Source organism: Rhinopithecus roxellana, chromosome 17 (genome assembly GCF_007565055.1).
Source record: "Rhinopithecus roxellana isolate Shanxi Qingling chromosome 17, ASM756505v1, whole genome shotgun sequence".
Lineage (NCBI taxonomy): Eukaryota > Metazoa > Chordata > Mammalia > Primates > Cercopithecidae > Rhinopithecus > Rhinopithecus roxellana.
Window position 1 is genome coordinate 87,415,334 of NC_044565.1, and position 22,102 is coordinate 87,437,435.

At 47.4% G+C, this 22,102-nt stretch overlaps 1 non-coding gene across 1 annotated transcript; it reads right to left on the reverse strand.

Moving 5' to 3' along the window:
• Positions 1-10,373: 10,373 nt before the first annotated feature.
• LOC115894446 lies at positions 10,374-10,490 on the reverse strand. Its single transcript, XR_004054564.1, has one exon. It is a non-coding gene; the product is annotated as a small nucleolar RNA SNORA26 (small nucleolar RNA).
• Positions 10,491-22,102: the final 11,612 nt, after the last annotated feature.

Sequence of the window (22,102 nt, forward strand, 5' to 3'; positions counted from 1 at the left end):
ACTCCCGCCCACGGGCCCCCTCGCTCCCCGCCCTCGGGTCAGCCCTGTACCGGCCGCGTGGAATTGCTGAACACGCGGGGGCCCTGGCTGGGTTTGTTCGTTTATGGAAATGCTCCCCAGACGACGCTCCCGGGGCCCGTGGGAGGCTGCGAGAGCGTGGGGGGACTTCCCAGCGCCTGAGCCCCCTAGCGACACGCGGGGCGGGCGGGCAGGGGAAGACCCCCAGGGCTGCGTGCGCTGCCTTCGCGGGATCCGGCAGTCAGTGCGCCCCGACATTTCAGTGTCCGCCAGACCTAAGATGCCCCGGGAGGGAAGGGGCGATCCTCTGGGCACCGACTGTCCCCTCCAGCCTTCTCCTTCCCTCTGTTGCCCCAGTGGAGACTGGATGTGTGGAGGTTGAGCCTCATCAAAACCCCCAAATAGTCATGACTTTTGGGAAAGAAAAACTTTAAAAATGAGAGAGAAAGGCAGAGCACCCCCACCCCCACCCCCGCCTCCCACCCCAGGAAAGAAGCAAAAGGAAATACCTGATGGTGGTCAGAAGTCCAGCTTTTGGTCTTGGATTTTTTTTTTTCCCTTAACCCCTTTTCTTTTTAAGTGAACTAACCAGAGTAGAAAACGCTCCAAAGCTGCCGAATTCAAACTCAGCAAGCCTTCCTGTTGGTTGGTCCTGTATTTTACTTAGATGTGATTACTTCCTTCCCTTGCCCACCTACTGCAACTTTAAATTCCAGCCTTTCCAGGACAGGGCAATTCAAAAGTCCTGGGTTTAACTCACCTATCTTGACTTAACATTAACTCTTATCCTGATTGATTGGATTCCAGAATAACTGTGAAAATGGAATTTCGGCTAAACTCTCCCAACCGCAGACTTGACATTTTACTATTTTATCACTTCAGGAGTAGACATTCAAAAACTTATGCCTAAGAAAATGCTATAAAAATGGGACTCAAATTCACATCCATTTATTTTTATTATTAAGAGAGAACAGGAGGCGGGGCGCGGTGGCTCACACCTGTAATCCCAGCACTTTGGGAGGCCAAGGCAGGTGGATCACGAGGTCAGGAGATCGAGACCATCCTGGCTAACATGGTGAAACCCCATCTCTACTAAAAATACAAAAAATTAGCTGGGTGTGGTGGCGGGTGTCTGTAGTCCCAGCTACTCGGGAGGCTGAGACAGGGGAATGGTGTGAACCCAGGAGGTGGAGGTTGCACTGAGCCCAGACCGCACCACTGCACTCCAGCCTGGGCGACAGAGCGAGACTCCGTCTCAAAAAAAAAAAAAAAAGAACAAGAAAGTATTTATAATCTGGCCGGACGTGGTAGCTCACGCCTGTACTCCCAACACTTTGAGAGACTGAGGTGAGCAGATCACCTGAGGTCAGGAGTTTGAGACCAGCCTGGCCAACATGGTGAAACCGTCTTCACTAAAAATACAAAAATTAGCCTTCGTGCTCACTTGAACCCAGGAGGCGGAATTTGCAGTGAGCCAAGATCGCTGCCATTGCACTCCAGCCTGGGCAACAGAGCGGGACTCTGTCTCAAAAAAAAAAAAAAAAGAAAGAAAGAAAGAAAGAAAGAGAGAGAGAAAAGAAAAAGAGGCTGTAATCCCAGCACTTTGGGAGGCTGATGCAAGTGGATCACTTCAGGTCAGGAGTTCGAGACCAGCCTCGCCAATATGATGAAACCCTGTCGCTACTACAAATACAAAAATTAGTCAGGCATGGTGAAGGGCACCTGTAGTCCTAGCTTCTCGGGAGCCTGAGGCAGGAGAATCACTTGAACCCGGTAGGCGGAGGTTGCAGTGAGCCGAGATCACACCACTGTACTCTAGCCTGGGTGACCAAAGAGACTCCGTCTCAAAAAAAAAAAAAACAAAAACAAACAAACCAAAGAAAAAGCAAAAAGAAAAGAAAAAAAATTTTAAAAAGAAAATATTTATGATCCCCGCCACCTTTTTTTTTGAGATGGAGTCTGGCTCTGTTGCCCAGGCTGGAGTGCAGCGGTGCGATCTCCACTCACTACAACCTCCGCTCACTGCAACCTCTGCCTCCCGGGTTCAAGCGATTCTTCTGCTTCAGGCTCCTGAGCAGCTGGGATTATAGGTGCGGGCCACCACATCCGGCTAATTTTCATATTTTTAGTAGAGACAAGGGTTCACCATAATCGCCAGGCTGGTTTTGAACTCCTGACCTCAGGTAATCCACCTGCCTTGGCCTCCCTAAGTGCTGGGATTACAGGCATAAGCCACCATGCCTGGCCTCTCCCCCCGCCTTTTCTTGATGGGCCATTTTAACTATCCAGGTGTAGGATGTGGGGCCAAACACAGATGTCATTTGGGTGCGTTAAGTCCACAGATGTGTCTCATTTGGAAGCTATTGATAACAAGTTTTTAAGAAAACAAATCTCATCTTGAAACTCTTTAAGCCCCAGAGAACAACAACATTTAGAGGGAAACAAGATTTTTCTTGCATTCACTCAGTTTAATCATTTAAAGGAAATCATGTTTTGCTCCTGCCTTAGTAGAAGCTAGTCATGTGACTCATATTTAAATACATCCACAGCTCCCTGCGTTCACCTCCCAGGGCAATCAATTCTTCTGGCCACTCTTGATTCCAACACTTTCCCAAAACTTGTCATTAGCTCCGCTTCAGCGGGAGGAATGCCACAGCCTGCATTCTTTCCACTTTGAGAGAACACTTTAAAATCTGCTACATTTGTAGACCTGGCTTCCATCAAATAAGCTGAAAACCCAGATTGATTTTATTAGAAGCTTCCCATAATAAGCAAACAACCTGAAAACTTTCCACATGACAAATGCCCCGAAGATCGTCTCTAGAATTAACAAAGAATCTTTGTCCGAAAGAGTTAGCCACGTCTCAGGAATATTGGAGAATTGAAATGGGGTGTAATCCTTCTTAAGAAAACATCTGGGCCGGGCACGGTGGCTCGCGCCTGTAATCCCAGCACTTTGGGAGGCTGAGACGGGCGGATCACGAGGTCAGGAGATCGAGATCATCCTGGCTAATACTGTGAGACCCCCGTCTCTACCAAAAATACAAAAAAAAAAAAAAAAAAAAAAAAAAAAAAATTGCCGGGCTAGGTGGCAGGCGCCTGTAGTCCCAGCTACTCAGGAGGCTGAGGCAGGAGAATGGCATGAACCCGGAAGGTGGAGCTTGTAGTGAGCTGAGATCAGGCCACTGCACTCCAGCCTGGGCGACGCAGCGAGACTCCGTCTCAAAAAAAAAAAAAGAAAAGAAAAGAAAAGAAAATATCCGGCAGCCACACCTGCAGCTGAAGGACTCTTTTATGCAGTGATAGTGCTCGTGCGTGCTGGTGATGGTGGGTGGAAGGTGAAGCCCAGTTTGGGAGCTCTCTGCTTAACTCTTGGAAAACAGAACTTCCTTTCCTTAAACAAATTAAACCTTGGAAGAGGACTACAGTTGATGGTACTTTTCAGAAGGACTCGGGCACCTGAATGATGTTTTCCTTGGCTTCAGGAGTAGCCTGGCATCTATCTGCAGATGAAGCCAGTTCCTCCCACCGTGACTCGTGGACCAGTCATTACAATGGCCTGCCAAACCAACCCACCTTTCAACACCCCACTCCAGGGCCCCTGCTTCAGGACCCGCAGATCCACTCTCTCAGCTCAGATATGCTGCAGTTTCCCACCGTTCATGGCACTCCCAAGCCGTTATGTAAGAAAGACGTGTTGTGCAGGTGCTGGTTCTTATGAATATGCAGACAAATAGTATTTGCATTCGGGTGATAAATGAGACAGCATTTGAAACATAAGCAAGCCATGTTTCTATTTTTAATGCTTAATCGGTAACTTGAGAGAGCCACAGTGCCATTAACGAATGCTGCTATGTTTGGACAGCAGTAGCCCACATAACTGCTATTGTCTTTTTCCAAAGTGTCCAAGCTTTTGCATTTGGTTTCATGGTTTCAGCCTCAAGAGGGGAAAACAAAATATAAGGGTGAGTCACCATTATTCATTAAGGACAATTAATGAGTTACAGAACTCCTTTCAATATTTACTAAGAAATAAGATACGTGAGGTCCTCAGGGTTAGCAGGTCTTGGTTATGGCTGATTTGGCCCTTTCTATAACACTGTAAAAGAATCTGAAGTAAAATGACAATGACTTGTGCCCCATCTAAACAAAAGGTTTCCATCTTTTCCACTGGAATTTACGATGCATACTTTCCATGACTAGAGCAGTTCTCGTTGTTTAGAGACATCTCATGGCTTCTGGCTCAAAACAGCAGCTCAGGTGCAGAGTTGCCTTCCCTTGGTACTTGAGACTTTGCTGGAATTAAGATAAAAGAAAAAGGGATAGAGGAGGAGTTATAGGAAGGAGGGAAAATCATAAAGGAGAGGTTTCAACGCATGTCTGAAAGATGAAAAGCTGACAGTAGAGAGCTGCCAGATGACACAGGCTGAGCAATTGCAGTCTATGTCATGACAACAGACGCTGGAGAGGAAACAGGGTCAATGGACTGACAGATGAGACTCCGGGACGCGGTCAGCGGGTATAAAAGGAGGTGGGAGTGAGAAGTGGGCATCAGATCTAAGGAGCGATTAAGATCTTTACATGCGACAAGGGCATCATCCCGCACTGACTCCTGCTTATATTTAAGACGAAAAAAAAAAAATGACCACATAGCTGATGTGGTTTCACTCTGCTGCTGTGTATATAAGACTCTTTTCCCATTGGCTTTTTACTCCGGCTAGGAATTTAGACTAGGGGGGTGGGAGGTGGGGGGTTTGTGGGGTGGGATGGGGTAGGCAGGCTTCGATTAGCTGAGCAGGCAGGAAGCTGGCCGCCCTGAACTGGAGCTACTCCAGGTTCAGGTGCCCATCCCTGGCCCACTGAGGATGATGATGTTTGCGTGGAAGGACTGTCCTGTCTCCAGGGTCTGTGCACAACAGCAGCTGAGAAAGGTCCAGTGTCCACAGCCACCGGCCTCAGTGAACGTAAGCTTCCTTCTCCTTGCAAATCTGCTACACAAAGTGAGCCATGAGCTGACTCCCCTGTCCATGAACCCACAGTTTTAAGCGTGAGATTTGGAGGCCACTGAAAACATACTAGGACCCTAGACTTCGTGGGTGTCATTTATCATTCTGAGGACAAGGTATGAGGGGAGAGGAAGGGCAGTGCCGGGAAAGGGAATTCAGTCTGTGTAAATTTGGCCGTTAACATGCAATATTTATTACAGAGGTTAACCTTAAATACTGTTGGCTAAAAAGAGTGTGCAAAAAACAAAATGTCCAGCTTTAAGCTCAAGCCCCCCACTGTGGATATCAACTTCTCTAATGTGGAAGCTGCCTGTGAGGATGGTTATCTCTGCACACGTGCATCCCATGGTCCCAGACACCTGGGAAGATTCTTAAGTTCTTTCTTTTCATTAGAGATCTGAGAACCAACCAGTCAATTAATCAGCTCAAAGGAATAGAGTGCTGTAGTCACGGCCCAGGTTAAATATTAAAAGCATCTCTTAGCTCTTTAACTTGTAGCTGTTTAACTTGGTAAGTGGAGTTGAAGTCCCAGCCTGCTCATGACGATTACTGATTAATCCCTGTGCACATTTGTACAAGTCCCCCTGGCTGCACGATCGCCTGTCCTGCGGAGTGCAACTTTCCTTCATCGAGCAGCCAACCTCCACCCAACGGGGACAGCTGACACTTCCTGAGAAGCCACCAGGCCCTGTCCCGACCCTTTACCGACTGTGGCTCGTTAAATGAGCCTCACACCAACCTTGTAAGGTAGATATTTTCTGCCTGTATTTTATGGATGGCAAAACTGAGGCTCCGAAGAGTGGGGAGCTGGCCTAAGGTCTTGAAGCCGGTGACAGCCAGAGCTGGGACTCGAGCCACTGTCTGTCCAGACCCCATGGTCCTTTCGTTATGCTATCTGTAACCAAATAAATGACGAACGTCACAGAATAGACCAGCTGAGCTCTGAATATATGGAACTATTACCACTACCCGGGGCCACCATGTAGGTGGCATGACTGATATGGTTTGGATTTGTGTCCCTGCCCAAATCTCATGTTGAATTGGAGAAGAGATCTGGTGGGAGGTGATTGGATCATGGGGGTGGACATCCTCCTTGGTGTTCTCGTGATAGTGAGTGAGTTCTCATGAGATCTAGTTGTTGAAAAGTGTGTCCCCCCTCCCACTTCCTCCTGCTCCAGTCATGTAGGATGTGCTGGCTTCTGCTTCACCTTCTGCCATGATTGTAAGTTTCCTGAGGCCTCTGCAGCCAGGCTTCCTGTACAGCCTCCAGGACCGTGAGCCAATGAAACCTCTTTTCTTTATAAATTACCCAGTCTCAGGTAGTGGGTTTTTTTTTTTTTTTTTTTTTTGAGACGGAGTCTGGCTCTGTCAACCAGGCTGGAGAGCAGTGGTGCGATCTTGATCTCGGCGGCTCACTGCAAGCTCTGCCTCCCAGGTTCACGCCATTCTCCTGCCTCAGCCTCCTGAGTAGCTGGGACTATAGGCGTCTGCCACGACGCTCGGCTAACTTTTTTGTATATTTAGCAGAGACGGGGTTTCACCATGTTAGCCGGGATGGTCTCGATCTCCTGAGCTCGTGATCCGCCCGCCTCGGCCCCCTAAAGTCAGGTAGTTCTTTATAGCAATGCGAGAACGGACTAATACAATGACCACCTATTTCTGTTTCCCCAGAACTCAGAATATTCCCAGGTCATGGAGGTCAATCAGATGAGTTGGTCACCCTACATGTAGGGTTGTACAGGTTGTTCACTAAACAAGAGTGCCTGACCAAGAAGCAAATAGAGGCTGTAGGCCAGCCATGTTCCATTCACCAAGCTTCCTCATGGAGCAGGGCTGTATCCCCCTAGAGGAAGGTACAATATGGGCTAGCTAAGGCCCCACTAGTTCCTCTGACACTATTAACCCAGAAGTTTGAGCAGTTCAGTGATTTGGGTAATGACCTCATTTTAAACTAACCTCTCTCTTGCCAGGGAATTTCTCCCTCTGCCCTAAACACACACACACACACGATCAACATACACATTCCTAATCACGTTCTTATAAACTGTTCAAGTCATGGGAAATGAGTCTGGAGAAATAGGGTAGATCCAAAATGCCATGTCTGATAGCCCTGAACGCTGTTCTCCAAACGTCTCCTCCTGGATACACAGCAGGAAGGCACTCCTCCTCCGTGTGATCAGGTGTCACTTCTGGCCTAGAGCATTCGATCCTGGTGAAAGATCCCATCCAATTCTCCTTCTCTTGGCTGCAGCAACTGGTACTGCTCAATGTGGTGGCAGCTCCATCAACCAGGGTCCTGGAAGGGGAGTTGTGGAGGAGATCCCCTGGCTGGCTGGTGAGGGACGTGCAGCCTGGCTGACAGCCAAACCTTTGCTGTCTGTCAGAAGCCATTTCTGCTGGGGGCTGTTTCTTGCTGTGGCACAGCCTAGCTGTCCTCACTGAGACTCCAGGGTAAGGAAACGTGCACTTAATTCTATGAGCCACACAGCGCCCCTGGAGAGTAATGGAGTCAGCTTTGCAATTTTCTTCTTATTTTAAAGAACAGAGGCTCACTCTGTTGCCCAGGCTGGAGTGCAGTGGCACGATCATAGCTCATTGCAGCTTTGAACTCCTGGGCTCAAGTGATCCTCCTGCCTTATCCTCCTGAATAGCTGGGACTATGAGTGCATGGCACCACATCTGGCTATTTTTTTCTTTTTTTTGTAGGGATAGGGGTCTCACTATGTTGCCCAGGCTGATGTTGAACTCCTAGCCCCAAGTGATCCTCTTGTCTTGGCCTCCCAGAGTGCTGGGATTACAGTCATGAGACTGTGTTTCCTGTACCTGGTCTAGGTTTGCACTTGTCAAAGATCAACCTTTTGTATCTTTTGGGGGTTTTAAACATGAATAAGTTCGATAGTGGACTTAGTTTTTTTTTTTTTTATTTTTTTTTTGAGACAGAGTCTGGCTCTGTCGCCCAGGCCGGAGTGCGGTGGCTGGATCTCAGCTCACTGCAAGCTCCGCCTCCCGGGTTTACGCCATTCTCCTGCCTCAGCCTCCCAAGTAGCTGGGACTACAGGCGCCCGCCTCGTCGCCCGGCTAGTTTTTTGTATTCTTTAGTAGAGACGGGGTTTCACCGTATTAGCCAGGGTGGTCTCGATCTCCTGACCTTGTGATCCGCCCGTCTCAGCCTCCCAAAGTGCTGGGATTACAGGCTTGAGCCACCGCGCCCGGCCTAGTGGACTTAGTTTTAAATATATTCTTAGAAACTAAGATTTTAATAATTGTGATTATACTTTTTTGGTAAAAGTTACTTTAATGGTAGTCACATAAAATCTCTCTGGGTAATAAGCAAATTATCATTCCTACACATTTTTAAAATTTGACATTTCTAGTTGGTTATCTTGGGCTTTCTCTGTCACGGAACCAGCCCATGCTTCTGTGTAGCTTTGTGGCCTTCCCAACTGTAAAGCAAATCCCCACATCTCAGCCCATTCCCTTCATGGCCCCTCAGAGCTCAAAGTCAGTGGGGACTGGGTAAAACAGGGTGTTAGTGAAAGCCAGATAGCCCATTGAAGGCACCAGGAATAAAGAGAGGAGATGGAGGGGATGTCTACCCAGGTGGGAGGTGAGTCATCCTTTCTGGATCTGAAACTACCATTCAGACACACACATCTGATATCTTTTTTTTTTTTTTTTTTTTGAGACAGAGTTTCGCTCTTGTCGCCCAGGCTGGAGTGCAATGGTGTGATCCTGGCTCACTGCAGCCTTTGCCTCCTGGGTTCAAGTGATTCTTTTGCCTCAGCCTCCCGAGTAGCTGGGACTGTAGGCATGCACCACCATGCCTGACTAATTTTGTATTTTTAGTAGAGACGGGGTTTTGCCATGTTGACCAGGCTGGTCTCGAACTCCTGACCTCAGGTGACCCGCCCTCCTCAGCCTCCCAAAGTGCTGGGATTACAGGTGTGAGCCAGGGCTCCCGGCCTCATCTGACATCTTTCCAGTCCTGAGAGGTGTGTTTTTTTCATTCATAATTTGGTCACGACTGGGCGCTGTGGCTCGCACCCATAATCCCAGCACTTCGGGAGGCAGAGGCAGGCAGATCACTTAAGTCCAGGAGTTTGAGGCCAGCCTGGCCAACATGATGAAATCCCATCTCTACTAAAATACAAAAGTTAGCTGAGCATGGTGGCTCATGCCTGTAATCCCAGTTACTCTGGAGGCTGAGGCATGAGAATCGCTTGAACCCAGGAGGCAGAGGTTGCAGTGAGCCAAGACTGCACCACTGCACTCCAGCCTGGGCGACAGAGTGAGACTCTACCTCAAAACAAAAATAATAGTAATAATAATAATAATAATAATAATAATAATTTGGTCCCTGTGCCATATGGACCTTACAACTTTGGTGGACATCTCTTCCTTTTATATAAGCATGCTGTGTGTTATGGACTGAAGGTTTGTGTTCCTCCGAAATTCACAGGTTGAAATCCTAAACCCCAGTGTGTTGGCATTAGGAGGTGGGGTCCTTGGGAAGTAATTAGGTCATGAGGTAGAGCCCTCGTGACTGGGATTAGTGTCCATATAAGAAGAGACCTGAGCGTTTGCCCCTTTCTTCTCTCTGTATCATGCGAGGACACAGCAAGAAGGCTGTCTGCAAACCAGGAAACAGCCCTCACAGGGCACTGGATCTATTGGTGCCTTGATCTTAGACTTCCCAGCTTCCAGAACTATGAGAAAGAAATGTTTATTGTTTAAGCCATCCAGTCTGTGGTATTCTGTTAGAACATCCTGAGCTAAGATGGTGTGTTTAAGAGAATGGGAATACTTAGACCTGAAAATGGAGTGTTGCATTCAGGGGTCAGCAATCTGCAGCCAGCAAGCCAAATTTGATTTCCAACTGTTGCTGTAAATAAAGTTTTATTGCAACACAGCTACACACCCATTTGTTTGCACGTTTCTCTGGCTGATTTTGCATCACTGTGGCTGAGAAATAGTCACCATCTGGCCCTTACAGAAAAAGGTTGCCAATCCCTGGTTTAGTTAATAGTTCTCTGCGTTTCGCCTATTAATTCCAGGTGATGTAGTTTATTCACAAACGCAAAGGACGTTAATATTAACCGCCTAAGATCTTTAGTTAGTTATTTCTGCCTTCATAGCTAGCTCACTGTTCTCACCTGGGGCCTCAGGGAAGTTTGCTGAGTTATGAAACCCAAAGTAAAAAGAGGAAATAAATTAGCCTCCCTCAAGCTTAAATTCCTCCTTTTGGAAGAACGAGAAACTAGATCTGAAAACCATTTTTCCTTTTCTGCTTCTTCTAACTTTCTTTATTCCAACAGATAAATGTGTTTTTGTTTTTTGTTTTTGTTTTCCAGCTGTGACTCCAGACAGGATCCAGAGAGGGGTTCATAGAGTCTTCTCTGGGTTTTATGGAGACTTACTTTGCCCTTCTGTGTTAGCCTCTTAAGGCACTGTGTTAACCTTAGGCACAGGAAGGCAGGAGAATCGCTTGAACCTGGGAGGTGGAGGTTGCAGTGATCCGAGATCGCGCCATTGCACTAAAGCCGGGGTGACAAAGACTCCATCTCAAAAAAAAAAAAAAAAAAAAAAAGGCACAGGAAAGGGGGCAGATAAAATGTTAAAAGCATTTCCCTTCCCTTGTTCTTTTTCTTCTTCAGACTCTAATAAAAGGATAAAATCTTTTAGATTTCCAGTTTTGCAGCATCGGCACTAGAAATCAATTAAAAGCTATTTCTAGTCCACTCAAGAATACTTAACCAAAAAAAAAAAAAAAAAAAAAGCTATCCAAATGTTTTGACTACTTAAACTGAAAGCAAACTTACACCAAAATGAAATTATCAGAAAAGAAGCTCAATCTGTTTGCACAAGTGTACACCCCACATGTTCCATTTGATTCAACTCTACAAATGTTTATAGAGCACCCACCACGTGATACATTTGGGGATATAGGCATGAATAATCCATAATCCCTACCCTTAAAATGCTCCGGGGCCAGTGGGAGAGACAGATATGTTAAATAGTTAAAGTAACTGGAGAAACATGTAATAACAGGTACAAAATACAAAGGAAGGCCCGGGCACAGTGGCTCACGCCTGGAATCCCAGCACTTTGGGAGGCCAAGGCAGGTGGATTGCTTGAGCCCAGGAGTTCAAGACCAGCTTAGGCAACTTAGTAAGACCTTATCTTTACAAAAAAAAAAAAAAAAAAAAAAAATTAGCCAGGCATGGTGGTGCATGCGTGTAGTCCCAGCTACTCAGTAGGCTGAGGTGGGAGGATCCCTTGAGCCCAGAGCATGGAGGCTGCAGTGAACCGTGATCACACCACTGCACTCCAGCCTGGGCAACAGCATGAGACCCTGTCTCAAAAAAAGAAAGAAGTAGGAGTGTTTCCAAGCAGAGGAAAAATGAGAAGGGAAGGTACTGAGGTACTGAGGACACAGGACCTTCAAGGAAGTCAGTGTGCCAGGCAAGGGCAGAACAGCAAGAGATGGTGCTACTTCCCATGTGGACTAAGTTCACTGCTCAAGTGAGGAAAAGAGCAATCTGACTTTTTCTTTCTTTTTTTTTGAAATGGAGTTTTGCTCTTGTTGCCCAGGCTGGAGTGCAATGGTACAATCTCGGCTCATCACAACCTCTGCCTCCCAGATTCAAGTGATTCTCCTGCCTCACCTCCCTAGTAGCTGGGATTACAGGCATGCGCCACCATGCCCAGCTAATTTTATAATTTTAGTAGAGATAGGGTTTCACCATGTTGGTCAGCCTGGTCTCGAGCTCCTGACCTCAGGTGATCCACCTGCCTCGGCCTCCCAGAGTGCTGGGATTACAGATGTGAGCCACCACACCTGGTCTTTTTTTTTTTTTTTTTTTTTGAGACAGTCTTGCTGTGTTGCCCAGGCTGGAGTAAAATGTCAACCTCCACCTCCCGAGTTCAAATCATTCTCCCTACTCAGCCTCTGAGTAGCTGGGATTACAGGCACCTGCCATCATGCCTGGATAATTTTTGTATTTTTATAGAGATGAGGTTTCACCATGTTGGTCAGGCTGGTCTTGAACTCCTGACCTCAGGTGATCCACCCGCCTTGGCCTCCCAAAGTGCTGGGATTACAGGCGTGAGGCTGAGCAATCTGATTTCTAAAAAGCATCCTGCATTTTGGAGAAAGTGAAATCCAAAAGTAAAGAGAGGCTCCTCCTGCCCCCACAATGGCATTGGGCATGTGGCCTGTGTGGCACCACGTGGGTGCTGGATGAGCACACAGCAAACACACGGAGTTTTGGAGTCTGCAGTGGAAGGAACCCTGGATAATACTGGGAACAGAGCACTGAGGAAGGTAGTGACTTCTCCAAAGCCACCCAGCACGTGCTCCAGAGCAATCCTTTGTTGAGGGCTGTGGTGTGCTGGGCACCCTATGAGGCTCTGAAGTTCCCTCAGCAGCATTATGGGGTAGGCTCTGTGAACGTCCACTTGATGGACAGGGCGTGGAGTCTTGGGCAGCCCAAGATACTCACCCACAGTCACACAGCTAATCCATGGGGGAGCCTCAGGGTCTCCCTCCAGGGACTGTGCTCTCCTGACACCTTCCTTAACCTGAGGCCAGGATCCTGGCTCCCGGCTGTGCCCTCCATCACCAGCAAGCCACTGACACTAATAGACCAGCAGACAGTTGCACAAATGGCTTCAGTGGCATCTGTAAAGCATGTGTCCCTGTCCCTGAGGGAACTCTCTCCCAGACTGGAGCCAGGTCAGCATCTTCCACTCCTAAAATGATCATGGTCCATCTTCCAGTTCATATAACCTGGCACCCACGTGCCTGCTTCTAGCGGCCAAATGCGTGAGGGGATTATTTGGATTTGTGTGGCATCTGAACCATCATCACATTAGGCTCTCCACTGCATCTCCAAGTCCAAATGAGATCTGAACACCAGCTGCCCTTAGAGCAAGCTCAGGTTGCCATGGTAACTGGGCCATCCTGCTCTTCTGGACTCCAGCAGTCCAAGTAACACCAGTTCGGGTCTTAGCTACAAAGCTCAGCTCGCAGCAGGCCCCTCCCTCACGTCTAGCTGCATGTTTCAGAACACTGGGTGGGGAGAGGAGAGCTTAAGTAAGGTACTTCCCTTAATTTGATCTTCCTCTGATTAGCCTGTCAGCTAGCACACATGCACTGACTGTGCACCAGCTGCATGTGAGGCCCCATGCTGAGTGTGGGGATGGGGGTGCCTTTAGCATACGGAGACAGAATCTAAAGTCTAGGGAACATCTCGTCTATAATTCTGCAAACACTTGTGGCCTTGCTAGTCTCAGGCATTGTGCTAAGCACTGTGGAGAGATGAGCTTGATATAGACCGACCCTGCCCTCAAAAAGCATGTACGCTGGGTGGGGAGATCAAAGGGTGAACAAGTGACTGCAGTCCAGCCGGATACATTGGATAGAGCTCGCACACAAAGTCATGGGGGCAAGTGTCTCTGCCTGGGGGCATCAGGGCAGACTTTCCAGCAGAGGCAGCTTTTGAACTGCTTCTTAAAAGATAAACAGAGGTTGCTGGGTGTGCTGGCTCACGCCTGTACTCCCAGCACTTTGGGAGGACAAGGTGGGTGGACACTTGAGGTCAGGAGTTGGAGACCAGCCTGGCCAACATGGTGAAACCCCATCTCTACTAAAAATACAAAAATTAGCTGGGCGTGGTGGTACACGCCTATAATCCCAGCTACTCAGGAAGCTGAGACAGGAGGATGGCTTGAATTTGGAAAGTGGAGGTTGAAGTGAGCCGAGATCATGCCACCGCACTCCAGCCTGGGCAACAGAGTGAGACTCTGTCTCAAAGAAAAAAAAAAAAAAGAGAGAAAAAGATAGCTAGGGGTTCACCAGGCAGAGACAATGGAGAAGGGCGGTTCAGTCATGGAGCCGAGAGAGAAGATCACCAGCAGCCCAGTAAGCCAGGAGGGATGGGAGGGGAGGTGGGTGGGTCCAGATTAGAAGAAGCTTGACTGCTGCCGAGCAGGTTGGTTTTCCTTCTGAGGGCTGCGGGGAGTTTATAGAGTGAGTTTCAGCTGCCCAACACAGGAAATGGAATGGAGAGGACAAAACGAAAGGCTCAGAGCCCAGCTGGACGGCTGGGACAGTGGTCCCAGTGAGCTGGGGTGAGGTGGGGTCTATCCTTCCAAATGGCAGCATTCTTCCACCTCGGTAGCAAACTGTGGAGCTGATACTTTGATTCTGAAGGGGCTTGCGGGGGCCAGACCCTTTCCTTCACCATTCGTGCTGTCAGCGGAGACAGGCATCTCAACAGGGTTGTTTCCTGCCTCGCTAATTTTTTCTATTTTTAGTAGAGACGGGGTTTCCCCATGTTAGCCAGGCTGGTCTTGAACTCCTGACCTCGGGTAATCCACCTGCCTCGGCCTCCCAAAGTGCTGAGATTACAGGTGTGAGCCACCACGCCTGGCCAATCCAGATCCCTTTATTTTGCTCTATTTTCTTTCCATAGCCCTTTGCCTTCTAAGGTACAATTTAATATACTTATCGATTATGTTTATTAATTATTATACTTATTCATTGCATTTACAGTGTCTGAACCTCAATAACTATTTGTTACCTTGCTGAATAGTGTGAGAGGAGATGTATGAGAGCCTCTCTCTCCTCTGGGACAAGCCTGGGCAAACAGTCCTCAGAACTGCTCCTCGTAGGTTTTTGTTCTTCTAGAGCGGGGATATTTCTGGCCACATGCACACTGTCTGTCTGGAGCAGGAGTGGGGTCTGTTCCCAAGTTCCAGCTCTATGGAGCAGCGGCACTTGGGAAATGGAGGCACTCTGGATTCGGGGGAGTCTCCTGTCTGTGTGCTGTGGATAAACTACTTCATCTCACCTCGCCTTCAAGTGCGATGAATAATAAATACCCACCTCGCCGTGTTGTTGTGAGAAGTGAAAAGTGATTATGCATGTTGAGCAATCAGTACAGGGTGTAGAAGATAACGAGGCTCAAACAGTGAGCTATAAATGCTTTTGCAAAAGACAGCTACTTAAAACTCGAAATACGTTTTCCCAGAAAGTCTGTGGAAAAAACCTGTTCCCTGGAGTTCATGAGAAAAGTTTGGTAACTGAATGGAGAATGTATCACCAGCTGAAGGCTGGTGGCAACTCAATGACCAGTTTGTGAGGCCCTAGCCCTGGCTACCCTGTTCTGGTGATGGGTGGGGCTGCTTTAAGCACAGTCTTATTTTACCTTTGGCTCTGGGCATATGAATAGGATTGGAAGTCAGAGCTCAAAGGACAGAGCTGGTGCGGTCTAAACGCTATCCTTCCAGGTGGGCAAGCAGAAGCCTGGGGAGGGGGAAGCAGCTCCCCTGCATCACAGGACAGAGGACCGGTGGGAGGACTGTGGACCGGTGGGAGGACTGTGCAGGGTAGCAGGTGAAGGCCTCCCAGCGCAGTGGCTCCCAGAGGAGCGTGGAGCTGGCCCAGGCCCCAGCAGCAAGTGAGGAGAGAGGGGCTCCACAGCTCCACAGGTCTGTCCTCCAAATTTATGCTTTTTTTTTTTTTTTTTTTTTTTTTGAGACAGACTCTTGCTCTGTCACCTAGCTAGAGTGCAGTGGTGCGATCTTGGCTCACTGCAAACTCGGCCTCCTGGGTTCAAGTGATTCTCCCTCCTCAGCCTCCTGAGTAGCTGGGAGTACAGGCACAAGCCACCACGCCCAGCTAATTTTCCTATTTTTAGTAGAGACAGGTTTCACTATGTTGGCCAGGTTGGTCTCCAACTCCTGACCTCAAGTGATCTGCCTGCCTCGGCTTCCCAAAGTGCTGGGATTACAGGTGTGAGCCACCACACCCAGCCTCATGCTCTTTTTGATGCTCAGCAGACTGTGTCAACACCTGTGTGCAATGTGGAAAAGAAATGTCTCTTCTGCAATAAAAATGTCCCATTGTCTTCTATATAATGAACAACTGCGTCCTGCTCTCGCCTCCAAACAAGCCCCACCTGGCCTCTTCTCTCGCCTCCAAACAAGCCCCACTTGGCCCCTTCTCTCGCCTCCAAACAAACCCCACCTGGCCCCTTCTCTCGCCTCCAAACAAGCCCCACCTGGCCTCTTCTCTCGCCTCCAAACAAGCCCCACCTGGCCTCTTCAGGTGGTGGTTCAGGTCAGTTTCTCCCGGTTCCTACCAGCAGGGGAGCCAGAGCTTTTCACTACTTCTGCCTGGAGGAAGAGGCCCTGAGCTACCGCGAGGCTGGGACACCCCCAGTGCCCGCCAGCGGCACACATTTCCAGGCCACCCCAGAGCTTGGGCTCCTGGAACTTCCACAAGGGAGGACTGGGGGCAGCCCAGTCATCTGCCCCTCAGTGGAGGGGGTGAGAGTGACTAAGGGGCTTGACGGATGCCAAGGGGAAAAGCGCACTATTGGATTAGGGTCCTCCATGTATTTGAGGAGGGGAACGCTTGGGAGACTGATGACCCTACCCACTACCCTGCATCATCATTGGCTCTTAACAAAATTTATTATTTATGTGGTCCTGCCATGGTTAGGGCCCAGTGCTGGAGGAAATACGGAGATTAATAAGATCTTTATGTCTGGCCCCAAACACAGCATGTTGTTCCATTCCACTTGTGGAGCACCTGTTATGTGTGAGGACTGCACTCTGCCATTGTTTAAAGATAATCATCCTTAACAACTCCAAGGGCAAGACACTCCTTCGTAAATGATGGCACATAGTGTGTGCTCAGGAAAAGGAAAAATGGACTCATTGAGGGTCTGAGTGGGAGATGGGGCTTTTGGTAGAATAAAGGACACACACACACGCACACACCCCTACACCTGCTGCTTTGGTTCAAATGTGTTTCTTCTCTCTTAATAACATCTATGGTACTGGAAAAATGGCGTGAATGGTTTCTCCTTCCTGAAAAGCTGGCAAGAATGAGGGGGGTCTTGGTGGAGGAGGCTGGGGAGGGAAAGCAGTGTTCCTTGGCCTCCTTTCCACCCTCAGCTGCAGGGGAAGATCCAGACGGTGAAGGCCAGGTGGTGGGCCTGGGAGCCCAGAAGAAGGGCCAAGGGACAGGCTACCTGATCCAATTTTATCCTAAGTCCAGTGAAGTTACACAGGTTTCTTTCCTGCAAGAATTCTCAGGACCTTCACTCTGCTAATGAGAGCTCCAGGAGGGAGATGAGGTGAGTAGGTAACACCTCCCAGAGCTCTTTGTCAAGGAGCATCTCAGGGATGAGTGTTCAGAGGGGGAGGAAGAGAGTCTCATGGCCTTCTGGGGACCTGGAACCTGCAATCAGCATGGCAGCATTCCTTCGTGCGTCAGAAAATCAGCCTTGACCAAATGCAAGGCACTCCAAAGAGTGCTTCTCCAAAAGGCTTCTGAGGCTAAATCTATTCGTGGGTCTTTTGAAACATTTTTTTTATTAGATGGAGTCTTGCTCTGTCTCCCAGGCTAGAGTACAATGGCACGATCTCGGCTCACTGCAATCTCTGCCTCCTGGGTTCAAGCGATTCTCCTACCTCTACCTCAGCCTCCCAAGAAGCTGGGATTACAGGTGCCTGCCCCCACACCCAGTTAATTTTTGTATTTTTAGTTGAGATGGGGTTTCACCATGTTGCCCAGACTAGTCTCAAAGCCCCGACTTCAGGTGATCTGCCCTCCTCAGCCTCCCAAAGTGCTGGGATTACAGGCGTGAGCCACCATGCCTGGCCTATTCATGGGTCTCCACCCGAACTCTCTGCAGGTGAAGGAAACCCTAAGGGTGGTACCATACCCTGGGGTTAGGAACAGTGGGGTGGGGAGGGAGCAGTTACCAGACCCAGAGAAGCAGGATTGTATGAGGATAGGAGTTGAGACCTTTGATCAAGGGATGCAGACAGCCTATGGTGACCCTCACAGAGTGAGTCAGAGAGAATCGCCCACCTCATCTCCTCCCTCTGTCTCCTAGGGACACTCCCTCCCATTAGTTGAACCTGTTGGAATGGGGTTTTACCATGTTGGCCAGGCTGGTCTTGAATTCCTGAGATCAAGTGACTGCCTGCCTCGGCCTCCCACAGTGCTGGGATTACAGGACCACGCACCACCACGCCTGGCTAATTTTTGTATTTTTAGTAGAGACAGGGGTTCACCATATTGGTCGGGCTGGTCTCGAACTCCTGACCGCAGGTGATCCACCCACCTAGGCCTCCCAAAATGCTGGGATTATAGGCGTGAGCTACTGTGCCCAGCCTAGAATAAATAATTTCTAAATTCAAGACCAAATACATTTTTTTTTTTTTTTGAGACAGAGTCTTGCTCTGTCGCCCAGGCTGGAGTGCAGTGGTACCATCTCAGCTCACTACAACCTCTGCCTCCTGGGTTCCAGCAGTTCTCTTGCCCCAGCCTCCCAAGTAGCTGGGACTACAGGTGCATGCCATCACCCCCAGCTAATTTTTGTTTTTTAGGAGAGACAGGGTTTCACCATGTTGGCCAGGCTGGTCTCGAACTCCTGACCTCAGGTGATCCACCCACCTTGGCCTTCCAAAGTGCTAGGATTACAGGTGTGTGCCACCATGCCCGGGCCAAATACCAAAATTTAGACACTAGTGATGATGATAAATATAGCAATAGTAGAAGAAGGTGCAGTATAAAAATGGTTAAGAACAAGTACAGTCAATAGAGCTGGGAACCACTGACAATTAAAAACTCACATAGAAATTAGTAGGAAAGGGCTGGGCGTGGTGGCTTACACTTGTAATCCTAGCACTGTGGGAGGCCAAGGCCAGAGGATTGCTTGACCTCAGGAGTTCAAGATCAGCCTGGGCAACTCTGTCTCTATTTTAAAAAAATTAATTGAAAAAAAATTAGTAGGAAGAGAAGGGGTGACATTAACATTTAGAAATCATATGATAAAAACTTTTAGAGCCCTATTAGAGACCACCTGGACCTGAAGATCTTTGTTTAAATCTTAAAAATGAAAAACAATTTTGTTAGTTTTTTTTTTTTTTCTTTTTTTGAGATGGAGTCTCGCTCTGTCGCCCAGGCTGGAGTGCAGTGGTGCGATCTCAGCTCACTGCAAGCTCCGCCTCCCAGGTTCAAGCAATTATCCTGCCTTGGCCTCCTGAGCAGCGGGGATTACAGGCGCCCACCACCACACTTGGCTAATTTTTGTATTTTTAGTAGAAATGGGGTTTCACCATGTTGGTCAGGCTGGTCTCGAACTCCTGACCTTGTGATCCACCCACCTTGGCCTCCCAAAGTGCTGGGATTACAGGCATGAGTCACTGTGTCTGGCCTTAAGCTTTCAAAATGAGACTTCTGTCTTTTAGCTGCTTAAATCAACCACCATTTTATCTCATAATTTTGTGTATCAGGAATTTGGATGGGACTCAGGTTGGCAATTTTTCTTCTCCATGTGATATAAGCTGAAGTCACTAGGTAGAATGCACCTGGTGAGGTCTGGCACAGCCAAATAATAGCCTTTTAATTCCAAAGAATATTTGAAAAGAGACAAACACCAGGGACAGTGACTCACGCCTGTAATCGCAGCACTTTGAGAGGCCGAGGCGGACGGATCACTTAAGGTCAGGAGTTCGAGACCAGCCTGGCCAACAGGGTGAAACCCTGTCTCTACTAAAAAAACAAAAATTAGCCGGGCGTGGTAGCTGGCGCCTGTAATCCCAGCTAATCGGGAGGCTGAGGCAGGAGAACTGCTTGAGCCCAGGAGGCGGAGGTTGCAGTGAGCCAAGATCACGTCACTGTACTCCAGCCTGGGTGGCAGAGCGAGACTCTGTCTCAAAAAGACTCAAAAGAACACAAAACAGGTGGGTAAGTAGAAAACAAATACTAATATAGTAGATGTAAACCAAATATATAAGTAATTAGATTCCATGTAGATGGTGTGATGGCTGGAGGATCGCTTGAGCCCAGGAGTTCGAGGCTGCAATGAGCTACGATCATGCCACTGCACTTGAGTCCAGGAGACAGAGTGAGATCCTGTATCTAAATAATAATAATGATAATAAGATAAAATAAAAATGAGCATAACAATTGGATAGGAAGAAATAAAACTGTCATTCTTTACAGGCACCATGACTGTGAATGAAGAAAATATAAAGGAGTCCACAGATAAACCAAATTAATTACGAATTGATCAAGGTTGTGGGATTTAAGGTTAATAACATGAAAAACAATGTCTATATGTATCAGTGCATAAATTTAGAAAATAAAAAATTAAATGATACTATTTATCATAGAATAAGAAATAATAAATATCCAGGAAAAAAAATTTTTTTTAATCTGCAAGACCACTATATAGGAAGCTACAAAAAAATTACTGAAAAAAATTAAGGACAACATAAATAAATGGAGGGATATACCATGGCCATGGATTAGAAGACTCAATATCATAAAGATGTCAGTTCTCCTAAAATTGATCTAATGATTCTAACAATGTAATCTGAATGAAAAGATACTCAAAATGAAAATCAAAGCACATGGAGATGTAAAGTTTTAACATTCTAAATAAACCAGAGCTAGGTAACAAAAGGAAATCAAAACCCACATCTCAGACTATTTAAAAAATGCAAAAGTGAGAACACCATACATTAAAACCTGTGGGATTTGCTAAAGCCATACTCAAAAGAAAATGTAAGGGCGGCCGGGTGTGGTGGCTCATGCCTGTAATCCCAGCACTTTGGGAAGCTGAGGCAGGTGTATCACACTGAAGGTCAGGAGTTCGAGACCAACCTGGCCAACATAGTGGAATTCTTTCTCTACTAAAAATACAAAAATTAGCTGGGTATGGTGGTGGGTGCCTTTAATCCCAGCTACTCAGGAGGCTGAGGCAGGAGAATTGCTTGAACCCGGGAGGTGGAATTTGCAGTGAGCCGAGATGGTGCCACTACACTCCAGCCTGGGTGACAGAGAGACTCTGTCTCAAAAAAAAAAAAAAAAAAAGAAAAAAAGAAAAAAGAAGTAAAGCCAACCAATGTTTGAGAGGGGATAAGGATAGAAATTAATTAGTTAGAAAGCAAGATATGAGCAAGGGCCTGGTGGTATGCATCTGTGATCACAGCTACTTGGGAGGCTGAGGTGGGAGGATCACTTGAACCCACGAGTTTGAGTCCAGCCTGGGCAACGTAGTGATACCCCAACTCAAAAAATAAATAAATAAAACAAGAAAGCAAAATACACAGATGTCCTGCACCAGGTGAATGGATAAACTATGGCACAGCCATCCAAGGACATGCACACTACTTGGCAATAAACATGAAGAAACTGTTGATACATTCAACAACTTGGATGAATCTCAAGGGCATTATTTCTAGTTAAAAAAAAAGGCAATCTCAAAGGGTTCCACATTATATGATTCCATTTATAGAATATTCTCTAAGAAAAATTACAGTGATGGAGACCAGATTAGTGGTTGCCAGGAGTTAAGGCTAGGTGTTAACAATGAGGAGCAACACAGGGATCCTCTTTGTGGTGATGGAACAGTTCTGTATCCTGATTTGGTGATGATTATTCAAATCTACACATGTGATAAAATTTCAAAGAACCATGTACACACACACAAATACATGACTGCATGTAGAAACCAGTGAAATCCAAACAAGGTTAGCAATTTAATTACTGTTAACTTCCTGATTTTGACAATGTACTATGGTTATATAAGATATTGAGTAACCTGGATGAAGGGTACAAAGAAACTCTACCATTTTTGCAACTTCTGTGTGTCTTAAACTATCTCAAAATAAAGCTTAATACTTTTTTTAAAAAGAAAAAGACATAAATGGAATAACAGGACACTAAAACTGCAACATATATAATAGAAAGAGATACTATCCAAATCATATAAAGCCCCCATAAATCAATGAGAAAGTGATAGATGACCCAATCAATAAATGGACAAAGCCCAGGCACAGTGGCTCACGCCTGTAATCTCAGAGCTTTGGGAGGCTGAGGCTAGAGGCTCACTTGAGGCCAAGAATTCAAACCAGCTTGGGACCCATAGTGAGACCCTGTTTCTGTAATTAAAAAAAAAATTAGCCGGGCGTGATAGTGTGCACCTGTAGTCCTAGCTACTTGGGAGGCTGAGGCGGGAGGACTGCTTACACCCAGGAGTTCAAGG